The sequence below is a fragment of the Vombatus ursinus genome, unplaced genomic scaffold (genome assembly GCF_900497805.2).
Source record: "Vombatus ursinus unplaced genomic scaffold, bare-nosed wombat genome assembly UNPS02014794.1, whole genome shotgun sequence".
Lineage (NCBI taxonomy): Eukaryota > Metazoa > Chordata > Mammalia > Diprotodontia > Vombatidae > Vombatus > Vombatus ursinus.
This window is the reverse complement of record NW_020954572.1, coordinates 28,404,049-28,423,449: the sequence shown is the minus strand read 5'-3', so window position 1 is coordinate 28,423,449 and position 19,401 is coordinate 28,404,049. Positions and strand designations below refer to the sequence as shown.

Below are 19,401 nucleotides of genomic sequence, written 5' to 3'. Positions count from 1 at the left end.
CTTTATAATGTTGCTGTTACTGTGTAGATTGTTCTCCTGGTTCTGCTGACTTCACTTCGCATGAGTTCATATAAATCTTCCCAGGTTTTTCTGCAACTATTGCCTTCATCATTTCTTATAGTACAATAGTATTCTATCACATTCATATGCCATAACTTGCTCAGTGAGTTGTCCATATTAAAGAAAGTACATATAGCATGAAAATAATAGATACCACATTTGATCCTCAAGGCAACCCTGGGTTTCAGTATTGCATGTACTGTTATCTCCATTTTTCAGATGAGGAAACTGAGGCTCAGAAATCTTAAGTGACTAACCAAAGTAATATAGCCAGTAGGTTTGTTAAGGGTAGAATTTGGACCTATTTCTTCCTCTATACAAAGCCAGGATTCTTTCTACAACACCTCACTGCTCTTAATGATGAAAACTAAAGAAAGACCTAAGGATATAGCAATAACCAAGTTTTAAGGTCACATAGCTGTCAAATTAGTCATGATTAAAACCCAGGCTTACTGAATCCTCAACCAGCATTCTTTTCACTATTTCATATTGCTTTACCTAATCATGGCTATTCCATAATTAGCATATTTGCTCATTCTGATATTTTATTCCTGTTTTAGCTACTAAGCTTAGCATGTGGACAAGTTGGTTACAAGCAGCCGTAGTTTCCCCTTTTCTGTTAGATATTTATTTTGTTACCAGATTACTAAATTTTACCAGTGCTTTACTTCCACCCACTTGATGCAAGCCTCTTCTCCCCTCTTCCTCAACTCCTATAACTTGGATGCCTTCTTTCTCTTCCTTCACCCCATCTCACCTTATTCCTCACCTGGGCTAACCCCTCTGCTTGTTCAAGCAATTCCATTCCATCCTGTGTCTTCTAAGAGATGGACCCTTCTGTCATTTCTGTCCCATTCTGTCTTTCATTTTCTGTCAATCTCTCCCTGTCTATTGGCTCATTTCCTGCTGCCTACAAACATGCCCATGTCTTCTCCATCCTGAAAAATCCCTCATTGATCCTTTCATCCCTGCCATTTTCCTATATCTTTTTTGACCTTTGTAGCTAAACTTGTTGAAAAGGTCATCTGCAACAGGTGTCTCCACTTTCTCCCCTCTCACTTTCTTCTAAACCCCTTACAGTCTGGCTTCTGACCTTATCATTCCACCAAAACTGCTCTCTTCAAAGTTACCAATGATTTCTTAGTCACCAAATCCAATGGCCTTTTCTCAATCCTTTGTTCTTCTTGATATCCCTATAGCCTTTGACATTGTTGATTGCTATCCCCTCCTTGCTTCTCTCCTCTCTCTAGGTTTTTGGGACACTACTCTCTTCTGGTTCTTCTCCTACCTATCTGACCACTCCTCTGTCTTCTTTGCTAGATCTTCATCCAGATCATGCCTTCTAACCATAGGTGTCTCTCAGGGTTCTGTTCCGAGTGCTCTTCTCTTCTCTCTCTATACCACTTCACTTGGTTGATCTCATCAGTTCCTATGGATTTAATTACCATCTCTACATTGATGATTCTGTAATCTACCTGTTCTGCCCCAAACTCTACTGGCCTCTAGTCTCACATCTTCAAATGTCTTTCAGACATCTCAAACTGGATGTTCAGTAGAAATCTTAAACTCAAAATCTCCAAAATGGAACTCATTATATCCCCCTCCTAAAACCCTGTCCCCCTCCTACCTTCCCTATTACTGGAAAGGGTAATACCATCCTCCCAATCCCTCAGATTCACAAGCTAGAAGTCATCCTGGATTCCTCACTATCTCTCACCTCCCGTATCCAATCTGTTGCCAAAGCTTGTCAGTCTCACCTTTGCAGCATCTCTAGAATATGCCTCTTCTCTCCTGACACTCATGCTCATCCTAAACACCTCATGCCTGGATTATTGTAATAACCTGTGGTGGGTGCCTGCCTCAAGTCTCTCCCTACTGTAATCCATCTTCCATCCAGCCAAAGTGATATTCCTAAAATGCAGGTATGAACATGTCACCTCCCCCACCCCTATTTAATAAACTCCAGTGGTTCGCTATGATGCCCCATTTGGCATTCAAAGCCCTTCATAATCTAGCCTGAGTCTGCCTTTCCAGTCTTTTTACACCTTCAATCCCCAAATATATTCTTTAACCCTGTGACACTGGCCTTTATGAATAAGACACTCCATCTCTCCACTCCAGGCATTTTCTTCAACTGTCCCTTATGTCTTGAATGCACTTATTAATTCTGCCTACTGAATTCCCTGGTTTCCTTTAAGTCCCAAATAAAATCCCACCTTTTACAGGAAGCCTTCTCCAGTCCCTCGTAATTCTAGTGCCTTCCTTCTGTTAATTATTTCCTGTTTATCCTGTATATAGCTTGTTTTGTATATATTTGTTTGCATGTTGTCTCCTCCATTAGATTGTAAGCCCCTCGAGGGCAGGGATTGTCTTTTGCCTCTATTTTTATCCCTAATGCTTAGCACAGTGCTAGGCACATAGTAGGTACTTAATAAATTTTTTGTATCAATATATTTAAGATATATTGTCATCAGATTACAAAATTCTACAACTGCCTTTATCCACCTGATACAAACCTCAGCCCACAACCTCTTGACAAGAAATAATGCATTTGTATGGCATTTAAAAATTGCAGATAACTTTATGTACATTGTCTTCTTTAAGACACACAAAAAAAATTCTGCAAAATAGGTACTGCAGGTATTATTATCACCATTTTATAAGGAAGAAATCTGAGGTTTTGAAATGCTGAGTAATTTGCCCATAGTCTTATAACTAGTAAATGCCAGAAGTAGGATTTGAACCTAGGTCTTTTTGACTCGAAGTCTAGATTGCTATCTGCTATGCCATACTGCCTCTTATGTAGAAGGAATGTCTGACATATCATGAAAAACAGTGTAACTTGAAGTCTAAGATCAGGCACTGGAAATATTCTGGAATGTCTAAATTGGAGAATATTTCAAACTGGATAAACATTGCTAGAGTACCCATTGGTGGATCAAAGGCAAAAAAAAAGTTCATATTAAAGAGAAAATCTTTATTTTTTTTATTAACAAGAATGTAATAATAAAGACCTCCATGACTATTGACCTTTTAACATACTATTTCAAAAAATGTATATGTTTATATGTCTCTAGCAATTTGGCTAGGGTTCCTACGTCAAACTTTTTCCCCCTGGGGTAATTTATTTCATTAAACAATTATGCCTCTCTCAGTTGCTATATTTATTTACCTTTGTTGTATTTCTGTTATTTCTGTTATCTGGAAGAAATCTGTTCACACATCTGGTTTTCTTTGTAGGAATGCTTCAAAATGCTTCTCTTTTATGGAATGCTTATCTTTTTCGTCGATGATTAAGCTCAAATTGCTAAGGCAAATTGCTTTGGATTGCATCTTTAGCTCCTTTGTTCTTCAGGTATACATTATTCCATTTTCTTCAGTTTCTTGTAGGTGCAGAATAGTTTTATGTTATTCAAATTTCCTTTACCTTGTATTTGAAAGACTTTCTCCTGATTGCTTACAGAATTTGTTGTTTGACATTGAAATGGCTAAATTTAGCCACTATATATGTCTTGGAGTTTGCAACATAGCATTTTTTCTTGAAGACAACTTTTAGATTCTTTTGAATGGAATATTGTTTTCTATGTGCAGAACTTCTGGGCAGTTTTCTTGTATTGTTTCTTTAGTTATGGTATTCAGGTTTTTTTAACTTGCATTTTTCTGAAATACTTATAATCCTTAAATTGTCTTTATATATCCTGTCTTCAAGATCAATATGTTTTGCTTTCATAGAGGTCGTTTTCTTTTAACATTATTGCTTTTTGCTTCTCTTCTTCCAGATTGCCCTTCATTCCCAGTTATTCTCTCTTTTTTATATTTGACATTATGGATTCAGGTTTTTCTATTTTGCCTAATGTGACTACTAAATATGCTATAAATTCTGCTTTCTTGATTCTTATTTTTCTTGAACCATTCAGAAACATCCTGCCATGGTTCCATGTTCCTTTGAGAATCTACAAAGTCCTTCTGCTTCATTATTTATTGTTTCATTCTCCTTTGTCTTGAATATTTGTTGAGATGTTTGTTTTCATTTAGGTATCCTGGAGACTATCTTCCCTTCTGTTATTAATATCTTCTCTGTTAGTTTATTACCTTGTTCTCAAAGTTTTTAACTGAATTTCTTCGTAATTTGGTCATTTCAGTCTTTTCCCCCTTATATCTCTTACATTGCTCTATTCCTTACTTTTGGACTCCTTCCTCCTTGAAGGTGGCTCCTCTGAGGGCTGGACCTCATCTTAGCCTTTCCCATACAGGAAATTCACTTTTCATTGGCATCAGTTGGAGGGACAGAACTGTTCTCAACTGGATGCCAATCCTTTTGAGGCCTACTGAACCATGTGTGTCTCCCCCCCCCCCCCCCGCCCCATACTGATGCCTTGTTCCAGTTACCGTCTTTTTCTTGGTTGTCTTAAACTGTGGGTCACCCACAGTTTAAGAAGTGCTGAAGGGATCGCGAGTTTAAAAAGTTTAAGAAACTCTTCTGCTGCAGCAGTGTGTTGCCTCCCTTCAATCCTGGGCAGAGCAAACATCCTACTTTCCTGTATCTCCACCTCTGCTACACAAGGGATGAGCAGAGTTGAATTTTTTTCCCTCTGAATGGTAAAGTGACAGCAGGGGTTGGGGGTGAGGTGTGGAAGGCGTTCACTGGCACAGATAGCCACAGCGGCAAAGGAATTGCTGAGTCAATACCAGAGCACAAACCTATGGATTGGTTTTGTTGTCTTGCCGGAGCACTGGGGGAGAGGGTGCTAAATTAAGAGATTAGGGATTAGTTGTCTCTGCTGTCACTTCCTTAGGTTGTTGTTTCATTCAGGTTCTTAGTGTGTTAGACTGTGGCAACCCCTTCAATCACTTTACCTCTTGCACATAATTCGTATTTTGGAGTGGTTTGAGAGGTCATGAGGGTCAGAGAAAATGTCTAGTCCTCCATCTTAATAATCACATGACCTCGAAGTCTCCCCATACAAATTTAGGGGAAGATATGGATAGAAGTTATAGAGCAAGAGTTGTCATGAATCAGTTTCAGTTTACATCCTTGGAAGGAATATTCATGCCAATGAGTCATGCACTCCATTGTAGTATTATAGTATTTAGTGCATAATTACATTCAATTGCAAGATATCTACCAGAGAAGAACAAGGTAGATGAGATGCAGGATTCTTAATAATAACCATATGCATTCTGATAGAAAACTAATTAAAGAAGTTAAGAGAAATAATAAGTATTATTTCATTCTGTTTCTGTGGTCTAAAGGGGCTCCAACTTAGTTGAATTCAGCACCAGTCTCAGATTGTAAAAATGATTTGTGAATAAATCTTGCATATATTGATTCTTTAGGAGCGATCAATATCAAGTATATAATGGAGATTACAATGTTCAGCTATCCATGTTGAATAAATAGCTGAAAGACCTAGACACAAGGTGATATGACAGCTTCAAAGCTCTTTGCTGAAGACCTGGAAACATTTCTCAGCCTAATCAACTGGGAGTGGAATCAGCGTGGATGATAAAGAACTAATTTATTGTTTTCTTATTTTATCTGCCATCAATATAGCAGGGAAAGTATCATGCAGTATTTAAAGCAGAATTATATATAATTGAATGAGGAACATATTCATCAAAACTGAAATCAGCATGCAACAAGCATACAATGAGCAAGTCAAGATCCATGGCAAAGAAATCACAAAACTCGGTAGCTGTGTTTTTCCTGAGCAGCAAATCAACGCAACTAGTATATTTGCTAGAAATTGCAGTGGAAGATGAGAGGCAGCAGGGGACAATTCCAGGAGAATAAAGACAACATGAAAATGGGAAATAATCTCTTTAAACCATCACTTATACCAGCTGTGATCTATGGTGCTGAGTGCTGGTCTATTAGCTCAAAGAAAATGGCTAGTTCTTATTCTCAAGCAAAGAGGAATGTATGAGTAGATGTGCAAAATCTTGCTTTGCAAACACATGTCAAACACAGAAGTTGGTCAACATATGACTACAACAAGTGTTATCCAAGCTGCTTATGATGCTTGTGATGCCAAACACAGATGGGATGGACATGTGATTCATCAGCAAGACAAGAGGTAGGATGTGTGTGTATGTGTGTGTGTGTGTGTGTATTTATGTGTGTGTATACACAGCCAAGATTCCTACTGACCAAAAGTGCTCCTCCATCAGATGAACATAAACAGTTTTATTCAATGACAAACTTGAAAATGGTCCAAATCAACAAAGGTCATTGTTGTCAATTTCTTTTTTTTGGCAAAATCTTCAGGCAAAATTTTTGGCAAAATCTAGTGGTGTAGTGGAGAGCCCAGTGGACAGGAAGTTGGAAAACTTAAGAATCTAGTGTCGCTTTGGAATCCCTTTATAACAAATTGTAGCACTGAAAACTGTGGGCCCTAGTCCCTTTTTTTCTCTTTGATATGATGTCTGTTTTCAAAATTAAAGTGCTTTTGATCAGAGATGAAACGCATGATCTCTCCTAAATTAGAGTACACATTGTAGTGTGTTATTCATTGATCAAAAATACCTAACATTTACTAAGACTGCTAAAGAATTCTGAGTACAACTGTATCTTGCCTTACACAATAGATGTATTCCTGAAAACCCTGGGAATCAGATTTTTGTGCAATAGTGGAGTAGGATATTTAAAGGGAACTGGCATAAGAAATCCTTCCTTTAGGGGCAGTTAGATGGTGCAGTGGATAAAGCTCTGGCCTTGGAGTCAGGAGGACCTGAGTTCAAATCCAGCCTCAGACACTTTACACTTAAACAGAGTGTGTGACCCTGGACAAGTAACTTAACCCTGAGTGCCTCACTGAAAGGAAAGAAAGAAATTCCTTTAAAGTGAGAATCCTTTTAAATGATAGTAATTGCCTCCAAATGTATTTTATTTTTTAAACTTCAGACTTTGGTAAATCCTTTTCTCACAAAATAGGGCACAACTGTATTTTTGGGATGCTTAATGACAGAATACATAACATAAGCCTTCTAGACATCATTCAGTTTTGTTTCTTGCTACTAGAGACAGGCCTAAATGCAAACTATCCTATGCATGAAGATTTCCACAATCCATTCTGGCAGCCCATTTTACTAGCTTACACCCTTGACTGAGAGAAATCCTTCCTCTTTCTGAAACTAAATCTACAATTTTAATTATTTTGGGTTTGTTCTTTGCTTAGTTGAAACTTAGGTCGACTGGTTATTATACCCAATGCACCAGCCTTTGAACTTGATGGCAGTTGTGGGCTCATTAAATTAGCATTCCCAGTTCCTTCAGCCTTTTCTTGTGGGGACTATTATCTAATTGTTGAATAATTTTTCTCCTCTTAACCTTTATAAAAAATTGTTCAAACTCCTTTGTAGCTGGAAGCTGAACACTGGATGAAAGGGTCTAATTGGATCTGTACCATGTTAAAGGATTGGCTTCAGTGCCCACATTCATGTAATCAGTCAGTCAGCAAGCATCTATTAAGCATCAACTGTATGCCAGGCACTGTACTAAGTGTAAGAGATACAAACAACAATAAAAATAGTCCCTTCCCTCAAGGAGCTCACATTCTAAAAGGGAAAGACAACACATAAAAAAGAGATGAAAAGTTGGGTGGAGGGTGGGGGATGGGAGCGGGGTCAATATTCACTCGGGGGAATGGTGAGGAAGTACATAGAGTAACAAGGAGAGCCAGGAGAGCAATGGGTGACCGGCCTGCCTAGGGTTCTTCTTGAAAATGAAGGTTGTGGGAGTAATTCACCAATGGGAGAAGGGGCATATAAGGACAGAGGTACATTCCAGGGGTGGGGGAATGTTCCATCCAGTTCCTTGTCTTAATATACTAGATTTAAAGCTGCAATGCATCTTATAGGACCATCTTCTCCAACTCACTATTTTTGTAGATGAGGAAACAGAGGTTCAGAGAGGTTACTGTCTAAGGTCCTAAAACTTGAAAAGGCTGGGATTCAAATCCAGATAATCTGACTTCATATCCAATGTTCTTTCCTGAGCCACATGCACACGCATCTTAACCACAGTAATGTCCATATGAGTTATGGCTTTGAATTTCGTGTTTTGAATTGATGGCTTTTGTTTCTCTTCTCCCTAAAAGTATTCCTCTGCACCAGTCAAAATGAATGCATTTTACTCATTTATTGAGAAGATCTTGAATTCCGTTGTACCTTTCAAGGAATATCTCATCCTCTTTCATATACTCTAAGCTTCAATCAAAATGAAACACTCCCCACTATATCTTGCTTTCTCATTCCCATTTGCTTTTGTCCATTTCTTGGACTTGATTACTTTCCCTTCCTCCTTCCAGTTTCTCCCTATTAAATTTTTTTCCTTTCTTCAAGGCTCAGTAGCACAAATGCTACCTCTGCTGTGAGAGCCTCCTAGAGTTCTTCATTCCCCACTATAGCTGATCTCACCATTCTTGTAGCATTTTGTTCTGATCCCATCAAGTACTTAAACATTCCGATTTTTATTTTATATTTTATTTACCACTGTGTATATCTCTTTTATCTTCTTTATTAGATCAAAAGCTTCTTGAGGATAAGGACTCACTTTTATTAAGCAGAGTATCTTTAATATAGTAAAAAATTATTAAATTGTTTATTGAGTGAATGAATGAATTCTAATGCTGGTTTCCAAGCTATAGAAACCATAACTAGTACAAGGTCATCTGGACTTTGCCTTTGGGTGGAAAATTTAGAGGGTGATGGTATCATCACCCACAGATATACTTCTTCCCCTGCCCACCCAGTCCCTGGTGATGGCAGCCTTGTCTCAAGGGTTCTTCTTGTCTTTAATCAGCCTAAAAATCTTATAGCATCCCTAGGGAAATCTTCCATCCTTCAAGCCACACATTAGGCTATTTCCTCCCCCAATCCCAGCCTGGCTGCTTGCCCCACATGCAAAAAAATTTTATGTATGGCTCTGTTAGCTACCCATTTATCTAGTTTCTTTACATAAATTTAATGGGCATAATCTCAATTCCATCAACTGCCTCTTCTGACACTCATGCTGGTATGGCCAGTAGTCAGGAAACAGTGCAGAAATACAGTAATAACAGACATCTACATAATAAAAAGAAATAATCATCATAATTTAATTCATTAAAAACTCAACCATCAGTTCACTAAAAAAAAAAAGCTACAATAAACTCTAAGTGCTTTGGCTATCAGCTGTAATGTAAATGGAAATTGGGGGAACCATAAAAAGTCACTAGGGGTTAATACTTGAATGGAGAACACAAAGAATTTGCCTAAAATCATATATATTTTCTTATCACTAATGTAATTAAATAGTTTGGTAACTTGCCACTCACCCTTCAGACACATGTCACAGCTGTCTGTATGTTTACCATCCTCAGCTTGCTCATTTTTTTTTACAGTTTTTAATATGAATATCAATTCCTTTTTTCATAAACGCAACCCATAAATGCCACAACCCCCCCAAGGAATTTTCTCAGGCTTCATTTAAGGCTCCACGAAAAAGGATGTAAAAGAGACCTTTCTTTTGTAAAGTGATCCTATAATTCTGTCCAATATCTATCATTTTCAAGGCCAAGTAATCATATTTAATAGATCCTAAATTACATTCTGTCAGGCAAGGATTCCCTTGATGATATTAACCAGAACGGAGGTACTGACACTCAGAGGCCTGAAAGTAAGATATTGTTCTACAAGGAAGCTTACAAGTCTTTTTTTTTTTCCTTTCATGGCAGCTGTTACCAGTAAACCTGCTATGGTAAAGGATTTATAAAACTGTAATCTCTGTTTCCCTACATTATACAAAAGTCTTTGAATTCCTTTCCAAAAGTAATATATTGTAAGGCCTACTTCCATAGCAAATCTTTGACCTTATCTCTTTCCTCTATGGGATTTATCAGTGTGATTTTTTTTTTACACTATACCACTGAGACAAGTAGACCGCTAAGTATCTTTCTACTTCTACATTTGTCTTCTTTATAATAGAGGAGACTGAAGTAGGGAGTCTGAGTGACTCAGATTAGGAACATAGATTTTTTTTTTGAGATGAAAGGGAATTAGGAGGCCATGGAATCTAACCCCGTCATTTTACAGATGAAGAAACTGAGTTGCAGAGAGTGGCTTACGTAGGGACACACAGCTAGCAAATGAAGCAGGATTTGAATTCAGGTCTTTCTGACTCCATTCTAATATTATAACCACTATGCCATCTGGCTTTCCTAAGGCCATGATTGCAATTTGGAGACAGGTATTCACTGGTCGTCTTGGGTCCATGAATATCATAGTATCAATTTGGAAATTTCTCTTTGCCTGAGTTACCATGCTAGGGAAGCAAATCAGACATATTTGTCGTGGAGGTGAGAGACAGAAAGAAGGGACTTGCATATACTCAAATATTCAAAGCGACATTTTTATGGTAGCAAAAAATTGAAAACAAACTGGAGAATGGTTGAACAAATTATGATTTATTATTTTCACCATAAGAAATTATGACTATTAGGAATTCAGAGAAACACAGGAAGATATATTAACTGATTGAGGGTAAAGTAAGCAGAATTGGGGAGACATTGTATATGAAGAACTACAATAGCGTGGAAGAAAAGAATATGAAAACGAAGCTGCATTAACCAATCTTGATCCTAGAGAACAGATGAGAAGTCTACCTCTCTTCTTTTGGTAGCAGGGTGAGGGAAGGGAGATCTATAGAATGTTGCATATCCTGTCAAAAACTGTTGGTTTTGCTTCACTCTTTTTATTTGTTGAAAGGGAGGGTTTATTAGGCATGTATTGTGGGGTGGGAGGGCAAATGAAGAAATGCACACATAAAAACAAAAAGCTATTAATTTTATCTAAAAGAATATAATCTCTTTGAAGGTAAGAATAATTTCCTATATGAGAGGCAACTTGGTGAAATGGGAAGAGGACCAGACTTGGAACATTTCTGAGTTCTGTCTTTTCCATTCCTTAGCTGTGTGACTTTGGGTAAGTCACTTAATTTCTCTGAGCCTCATTTTTCTCAAATGTTAAATAGATATACTTATGTCTCCTCTGCCTACCTCCAGGGTTGTTGTGAGAATATTGACAATGGATGTGAAAGTGCTTTTTGAATTGCAAAACTTTGTACAAATATAAAGTATGTGTTGCCTTTTTCTGTTCTTGAAACCTAGTACAGTGCCTTGCATATAACTGGATCAATAAATGTTTATTATTAATAATGATAAGCCTGGAGGAAGGATGATGGCTTAATTTAATCATATTGGCTTTCAATACCTTACTCAAATTCATTTGATTATTACTAATACACCTCTCAAAGAGTGCTCAGCATACTTAGCAAACTAGAAAAACAAAGAAGCCCACTCACTGATTGGGAATCAAAATTACCAGATTAGCTCTCTGACAGATTTGCTATGTAACTTTGAGCAAGCCATATTCAAAATGAAGATACTCCTCGTGAACAATTTTCATGCTCTGGTGGTATGCAAATTACTTTGGACAAGTAATAATTTTAATATAATTTCATTTTGTGACAAATGATCATGCATATATGCTTCTATTAATTCCAATTGTCAGATCTTGGGGACATGAAACCACATTGAGCTGGTTTCCCCACTCTTAGTTCTGTCAGTCAAATGCTAGGTTTCATGCCATACACAAGTATCTCGTTGTTGTCTTCTTTAGTTCTGTTGCTTTTAAGAATGGTTACTCCAAAGAAATTGTAGCTTTTAAAGCGCACACTTCAATGACTGTTAGAAATATTGTAGCAACTGCCACTGGATGGAAGTAAAGACTTTCAAGGATCATTTAAGCCCAGTATCAGACTGCTGAATCACAGAGAAAAATGTGCTTGAAAATGAAAAGCAACACTGAGAGCTGACAAATCATTGCCATAAATTTGCCAAATCAATTCTCAGAAAATGTGACCCTGGGGCAGGTTGTTACTGATTCCTTTGTAATGCAGTATAGAGTTCTTGAAGTTGGAAGAACAATGAGAAGACCAGTAAAAAAGAAAAATAGTAGTGAACTATTGCTGTGAAGAAAAAAATCCTTGTCATGGAAAGTCTGGAGTACTAAAGATTGGAAGATGGTAATTTTTAAAGATAAGACTTACTTTTTCATTCAAGGCTGTACCAAAACTATTGTCAGAAGTCCTGGTGAGCCTATAAGTTCTGAGCATCTTCATCAGACTATAAAATATTCACTGAGAAATATTTTGGAGAATTTTTTTTTTACTTCCAGTGGGTTCAGAAGTCTTGGTTCCACTAAGGGAATAATGAACTCTAAAAAATACATTGATATATTGAGAAGCAGAAAATTTTCAGTTTATATAAATTCCTAAATGGAAGTAGAATGTTATATATCTATACTTTATATAGTGTTTTACACACATCCACATAATGTTATATATCTATACTTTATATAGAATAATATATGACCTCACACCATGCTGCATATCATGAAAGGTTAGGAAATTTATTTAAGAGAAATTGATAAACATTCTTCAATGGTCTGTAAATTCATGATTTAAACCCCATTGATAATCTTTGTGTTATAATTAAGGTTAGATTTGTAAAAATGTACTTTTTGTCAAAGGTATGCTCAGTATCCAATGTGATATGTAGCTTTATGATGAAGAATTAAGGATTAATTAAGAATTAATATGTCAAAATCTCGTGAACTTAATTGTGATCAACTATAATATGTGTCAAACTGTAATATGTGTTAAAATCTTGTGAACAAAATCAAACAAATGAATTGCAGAAAAAGAAAAACATGTTACATATTAAGTTTTCTTTCAAAATGTAAAAATAGTTTTAAGATTTATTACAGAAGTCAATACATTTAATTATATCATTAAGGATGCCTGGTGGAAGTTGTTGCGGGAGTCCTGGCAGCTGCTAGCCCTCCTGGGGAAGAGTCTATCTAAGCCACTCAGCTCGAGGGTTGGCAGCCGGAGTGGGGACTGCCGTGTTGTCAATTTTCATGTTGGTAAACCAGATCTGCCTGAAGAATGTGGCTGTGGTGTGTGTGAAGCTCGCGGGGAAGCATTTTGAGATTGCTTCCTACAACAAAGTCGTGGGCTGGCACTGCAGTGTTGCATTTTCCTTCATGTGAACATGGAGGCCAAGTTGCTAAAAAAAGAAGATCTTATCAGTGCTTTTGGCACTGATGACAGACTGAAATCTGTAAGCAGATTTTAACAAAAGAAGAAGTAAGGCTCTCAGATGAAGAGTAACACAACTAGAGTGGATATTTAGGGATATTATAACAATTGTAAGCAGATAAATGTGTAAATCCTAAAACAAAGAGACCACACACTGTCATCCTCATTGAAAGAGCAATGAAAGGTATCCATTATTCTGTCAAACCTGAGTATGAAGCAGCAGGCTGGGGGAAGGAAAACCTGAAGACTGAGAAGGACCACATGAAGCTTCAATTCATCCGACTTGTAAAGGGGGGAAACAGCTAAAAGGAAAATTCAAATCATTGATCAAGATGGTAGAAAGTGAAGATTTTGGTGACCAGTTAGAAATAGTGTGTCTAATTGACCCCAGCTGCTTTAGAGAAACTGATGAGCTGACACTTTGTTGTTGTTTGTCCTTCCTTCGCAAAGAGGACGAATGACATCATGCGAGTGATGACTTGCAAGTGAATTGAATTTAAGTGAGGCAGAGCTATGCAAAGTTATCAGCCTCACTACCTCCTCCAGGGTCAATAGAGTCCAGTGGCAAGACATAGGTCAGGATGACTGGACATGACCCTAGATGCAGTGGGAGACCTGGGCCTTTTTAAGCTAAGTTCTTTCCCATGTCTCATTTTGTCAGAGGCAACACACATTCAGTGATTTAAAGCTAGACAAGAAATGGGGCAAAAGATGGCCTAGTTTGTCTAGTCAAAAAAAAACCAAAACAAAACTGGGAGGGGAAGACCCCCAGAGTTTCTGGCTGGAACAGAAGCAATGGCTATTTACACTCACTCTGAGCCATCAAAACCCAAACAATGACCAAGTGAGGTTTGGGTTAGGACCTATTATTGTCCAATCAGTGAGAGCCAGAGTGATTTGGGTTTAAGGCATAGTCAAATAGTTACATTTGCATCCCAATGGACCTTTTCAAAGCCTGATTTTTCAGAGCTCTATTTCAAGAAATCATAATTGGAATTACTTATCCCATATAGTTTCATTTGAGCTGATATAGAGAGAGAAAAAAGGAAAAGTTTCTTTGGAAGTCCTCAGCTTGAAAGATGCAGAAGAAGGAGATGAGAAATTTGAATGAAAGCTTTTCACTGTCTCTTCACTTATAAACACAACACTAAAAGGTGTTTTCTCTTTCCTCAGTACTGTTAACTTCTGTTTTTTCTTTCCTGCCAAATACTTGCTCAGACTGCATTCCAGTATATGTGTTAACCAAATGAGTCACTTATATACAGAATATTCAATATAAAAATCCTAATGTGGGATAAATGCATCCTGACTGCCAAGTTGGGATACCAATATTAAAAGAACCAGGGTGAACTTCTTCCTGTTTCGAATTCTACCTGAGCATCTGGGCTTTCTGTGTCATCTTAATTTTTGACAGTGGTTACTCTTTGTTAACTTTACATCCTTGAAAGTTGTCTCAAAGTTTATACTAAAAATTCATGCTTTAGAAATGTCCCTTGGCAGAAATGGAACGTGTGCAGAAAAATGTAAGCCTATATCATTTTTACATGACAGATTTTGAGTAATTTTAATTTGACCTAATATTAAGCTGGGTGTTGTGACTTCCAAAATGACACTGCTTTTAAAGCTGCCAGAATGTAAAAGACTATCTTTGGTTAAAAAAAAAAATAAAGTCATTCATGATAATTTTAAAAATGTATAATATATGTTAATACAAATGAAATTATATGAAACAAAACTTCTATTTTTTTTAAAATAATGGCCTGTGTGTTTCTAAACAATATCTTCCCACTTTTGTCAGTTTTACATTCTATATGATGTAAGACTGAGAAATAATATGCCTTCTTTTGGACTTGTTAAAGAAAGTTTAATTTTAATACAAACGTCCAAGTGAGTGAGCTTCAACTTTTTTTTAAAGACAAACTCCTAAAAGAAATTACATTACAGAAGATGAACTATAGCTTTACACAACAGAAACATATGTTTACAAAATATTTTTCCTCAGTAATTAAGTAAAAAACAGAAAATAAATAAATTCCTCCTGTAAATAAGCCCTATATACAAGTCTTAGGTATTTCTTAATCATTAGGGCTATATACCCTAATCATGTACCAGATGTCCTAATTAGGTCTTACTCAGATACAAACATTTCTCAAGACTGAATTATTTTATACTAAAATTAAATTGTTTATTTAGAAATATTTATTTCAAGGTTTACATTCCTTCTAGTAGGACACAGTATTCTTACTGATTAATAATATATGTGGAAACGAATATTCATGATGGTATTTGACATGCACAAAGAGTCTCCAACAAGTTGGCATCAACTTTATTGTTCTGTCCAATATTTTTTTGTAATCAGTTTAAGTTTGTCTATAAAACTTAAAAAATGATGAGTTGGCATTAATGCATTTATCATTAACCATAAAAAAGTACATTTAATTATTATATTTTGTTCCAGTTAATTTACAAACTTCTACGGAGGAAAGCTTCAGAAGTCATTCACTTCAGTTCTCAGAATGAAAGCCAGGGCCTAAGAAGGGCATCTATAATTTAGAGGGATATTTTGTCCGAAATATAGTACTTAAACTAGAACCATGTCAATGAAATGTGATAGTAAAACCTAGTGAAAATTTTCTGGATGTGGAGATGGGGGAAACCTGGGTTTAAATATTGTCTCTGATACTTACCATGTATATGACATAGTGGTATGACCATCCCTGGTCATGCCACCTCATTTTTCTAAGCCTCAGTTTCCTCAAAAGTAAAAGAGGGGCAATGATATCATACATCAATATATCAAAGGATTGTTGTGGGGATTGAATAAGATGATATGTATAAAGTGTTTTGCAAACCTGAAAGTTCAATATAAATGTGAGCTATCACTAATAGTAATATCAACAATGATGATAATAACTTACATTTATATAGTACTTTCAGGTTTGCAAAGTGCTTTACATATATTGTTTCATTCTATATAACAACCATCAGAGGTAGGGGCTATTATTATTTTCATTTTACAGATGAGGAAAACTGAGACCTGGAGAAGTTAAACAGCTTGCCTGGTGTCACATGACTAATAAGTGAATGAGGAAAGGGTTTGAATTCAGATCTTCCAGACTGCAGGCCCAGTGCTGTATCCACTGTACCACCTGCTTGCCTTTAAGCATATGAAATTGCAGCCTTATAGATGACTTGATCTCTGTATTGAACATTTTTATGACACAGAATGAAAATGTTGCTGTTTTTCCAAGACTACTATTGATTTCTCAAGTAAGTCCTGGCAGGGAAAGAAGGAAGGAAACAAATATGCATTAGTCATCTGGCTAAGGACTTTACAATTATTATTTCCTTTGCTCCTCACAGCAACCCTCAGAGGTAGGTGCTATTATTATTCTCATTTCACAGTTGAGCAAACTGAGGCAGGAGTTGTGCAGGGCCATATAGCTAGAATGTATCTGAGACTGAATTTTAATTCAGGTCTTCCTGACTCCAGGGCCAAAGCTCTATCCACTGTGCTGCCTAGCTGCCATCATATTTACTAACTTTGTCTTGTCCTCCATGACTCCTTCAACAGCGTGCATTTTTTTCCACTTTTCATTTTGTACTGGAACAATGGAAATTTCTACAACTCTCCAATAGATTGTCTCAGTAGTCTTTGTAACTGACTCATTTTATTCAAGAAACCAGTAAGGAAAAGGCCTTATAGCAGGCAAGTAGGCCTGCTATGGTATCCTCTACAGTAATCTATATGATGATGACTTTCTGGTTGGATGGGCTTGGTAGTGGTGGTGGTGGGGGTGGGGGTGGTGATGATGGTAAAGTTGAAATCAAGCAGAGAAGGAGCAGAGAATCATAAAAAGGGACATTAGAGTCCATCTAATTAAGTCCCCTCATTTTACAAAGGATGAAATTGAAGAGCAACTTTCTCAAGGTCTCAGTGGCAGAGCTGGTATTCAAACCCATCACTGACTCCAAATTTAGCTCTCTTTCCACTGTACCATGCTTCTTCCCTAGGCATCCTGGGAAACACAAGGATGCAGCCATTCTCTTTTCCTTAATTTGATCTCACAATGTACTCAAGTCCATATGATAGCATCACGACAGACTTTTTAGTGATTGTCACCATATATATAAAATTTTAAGTTATTGTCCCTGGCTTCCTTCATGTATCAGCTAAAAGCTCTCTTTCTACATGAAGTCTTTCCCAATCTCCCTTAATGCTAGGGCCTCCTTCTGAGATGATCTTCAATTCGTCCTGTATATACCTTGTTTGTACATAGTTGTTTGCATGCTGTCTCCCCCATTAGATTTCCAGGTCTTTAAGGGATGGGACTGTTTGGCATTTAGCACAATAATATATTAGTTAGCATTACAGTAAGATACAATACAATACAATAAACATTTATTAAGTGCCTACTATGTGCCCAGCACTGTGCTAAGCACTGATAATACAAATAAGAAAAACCAAGACAGTCCCTGCCTTCAAGGAGTTTCTGGAGTAAGATAACGCACAAAAAGAAGCTAAAGGAATGGTGGTGTATAGGGTATCTGGCTTGTGCCATGATGATGGTAGGGTCAAAAACCAAGCAGTGTATTGGGTCAGAAATGAAAAGATGATCTGTTTCCTGAGCCCTCTTTAAAGGGAGGCTTGGGAAGGAGTTTTTTGCTCTGCAAAGGCAAGGTACTGGTGTGTTGTAAGTACTTAAGATGAAGCAATCTATATGATGACAACTTTCTGGTTAGATGGGCTTCGTGGTGGTGGTGGTGGGGATGGGGGTGGTGATGATTACAGTAAAGTTGAAATCAATGCAGCTGGTGAGAAATAGATGGTACATAGTAGGTGCTTAATAAATGCTTGTTGACTTGGCATTCTTGAGATGGGTTGTCATCTCTCTGGAATATACGGGAATTAATTGGAGGCCTTGGGCAAGAGTTACAGAGTTTGCAGTTGCAATCTGGAGGGAACAAACGCTCAAATAAATAAGAAAACAGATTCATCAGGGGCCTGGAATTCTGGAGAGAATCCTCCAGATAGCTTTGTTTCTCTCTTTAACAACTATAGACCCCAATAGTCTTATAACACAGATTTATTGATGTAATTATTTCTTAGAGCCCAACCTTTCTGCATCTCAAGCAAGACTGAGGGGAGACTGTTAAGATACAGAGCTTAATTAGGTATCAAAATTTAATCTTCCAAAACAAAGAAGTGAGCCAAAGAACAAAAACATGACTGCAGATTCTCATAAACTATCTGTTCCAGGGGGCAAATGCAATTTTGAATTTTGTTTTATACCAAAATATACCAAAATATAAGGAATTGCTCCTGTCCCTTTAAATAAATAGTTGACATTTATATAGCACTTTAAATACATTTCTTCATTTGTGCTTGTAACCCCCATGTGAGGGAATTACTTCAAGTATTATTGTCTCCATTTCACAGAGGAGGAAATTGAGGTTCTTAGGTGAAGCAAACTGCCCACTAATAAGTGCCAACTGTTGATTCCAAACCCAAGTCTGTCTGGAAAATGGTTTGTGAATGAATGAAAAAGCAAATATCAAGCACTTGCTATGTGCCAAGCACATAATGCTAAATGATGAAGATACCAACAAAAGAGCTCAGATAGTCCTTACTCTCAAGGAACTTCCATTCCACTGGGGTTAGATAACGCAGGAGTATATGGGACGTTCAGGGAGGACTAGCACCTCTGGTGAGAGAAGGGCACTTTTCAGGGCTGCTCATCCACCTTTGGTGTCCACTTCTCACCCAACTCTTACCTGTGGCTTCAAGAAACGGTAGGATGCACAAAGGTCGTACCTGGGTAAGACCATGTGGGCAGATGGGCTAAACCAGGTCGAGGGTAACTGACAGGCCTCAAAACCATTGGTGAGTTGGGGGGTGTGTCTATCCCAAGCACGTGAAGATCCCCTAAAGGCATGGATGGATGAGAACAGTTTGTTCCAGGAGCCAGCAAGGTGGCTGAAGCAGGTGCCGTGGAGTGCTTAGAGCTTGGTCAGACATTGAAGACACCAAGGTCATCCACTGCATCCCAGGCCATCACCACTCTTCTTGATTTTTGTCTTGCCGCTGGACTTTGATGACTTGGGAAGAGACAGTGAGACTGACCACTTTGTGCAACTCTGCCTCACTTAAATCCAATTCACACAGGAGTCAAGACATCACACAAAGAGGAATGTGTTGG

At 37.5% G+C, this 19,401-nt stretch overlaps 1 pseudogene; it reads left to right on the top strand.

Moving 5' to 3' along the window:
- LOC114048809 overlaps positions 1-14,312 on the top strand; it is a 34,055-nt pseudogene extending 19,743 nt beyond the window's left edge.
- The last annotated feature ends 5,089 nt before the right edge of the window (positions 14,313-19,401 follow it).